Genomic DNA, 1,012 nt, shown 5'->3' on the forward strand with positions numbered 1-1,012 from the left:
CTGCCTTATCTATGTTTCCTGGTAAAATACATGGGAAAATCCCATTGGAGGAAAATTCCACTTAGGGTTAGGGTTAGGTCACCATGAACTCAGAGAGAAAAATGGACATCACCAACAAATTCGGAGTGCTTGGGTATGGTTAGGAGGGCACTTACTTTTCTAGGCTGCCTTATCTATGTTTCCTGGTAAAATACATGGGGAAATCCCATTGGAGGAAATTCCACTTAGGGTTATGGTTAGGTCACCATGAATCCATAGAGGAAAATGGACATCGCCAGCAAATTCGGAGTGCTTGGTTATGGTTAGGAGGGCACTTACTTTTCTAGGCTGCCTTATCTATCTTTCCTGGTAAAATACTAGGGAAAATCCCATTGGAGGAAAATTCCACTTAGGGTTAGGGTTAGGTCACCATGAACTCAGAGAGGAAAATGGACATAACCAACAAATTCGGAGTGCTTGGGTATGGTTAGGAGGGCACTTACTTTTCTAGGCTGCCTTATCTATGTTTCCTGGTAAAACATATGGGAAAATCCCATTGGAGGAAAATTCCATTTAGGGTTAGGGTTAGGTCACCATGAACCCGTAGAGGAAAATGGACATCACCAAGAAATTCGGAGTGCTTGGGTATGGTTAGGAGGGCACTTACTTTTCTAGGCTGCCTTATCTATGTTTCCTGGTAAAATACATGGGAAAATCCCATTGCAGGAAAATTCCACTTAGGGTTAGGGTTAGGTCACCATGAACTCAGAGAGGAAAATGGAAATAACCAACAAATTCGGAGTGCTTGGGTATGGTTAGGAGGGCACTTACTTCTCTAGGCTGCCTTATCTATGTTTCTTGGTAAAATACATGGGAAAATCCCATTGGAGGAAAATTCCACTTAGGGTTAGGGTTAGGTCACCATGAACTCAGAGAGGAAAATGGACATCACCAACAAATTCGGAGTGCTTGTGTATGGTTATGAGGGCACTTACTTTTCTAGGCTGCCTTATCTATGTTTCCTGGTAAAATA

General features: G+C 42.5%; 1 protein-coding gene across 2 annotated transcripts in view; it reads right to left on the bottom strand.

Annotated features, from left to right (window-relative positions):
• Nucleotides 1–1,012, bottom strand: part of UBE2V1 (ubiquitin conjugating enzyme E2 V1) — a 44,635-nt gene that overhangs the window by 11,192 nt on the left and 32,431 nt on the right. The window lies entirely within an intron of this gene.

This window comes from Protobothrops mucrosquamatus, unplaced genomic scaffold, assembly GCF_001527695.2.
Source record: "Protobothrops mucrosquamatus isolate PMUCROS unplaced genomic scaffold, P.Mucros_1.0 scaffold682, whole genome shotgun sequence".
NCBI classification, from domain to species: domain Eukaryota; kingdom Metazoa; phylum Chordata; class Lepidosauria; order Squamata; family Viperidae; genus Protobothrops; species Protobothrops mucrosquamatus.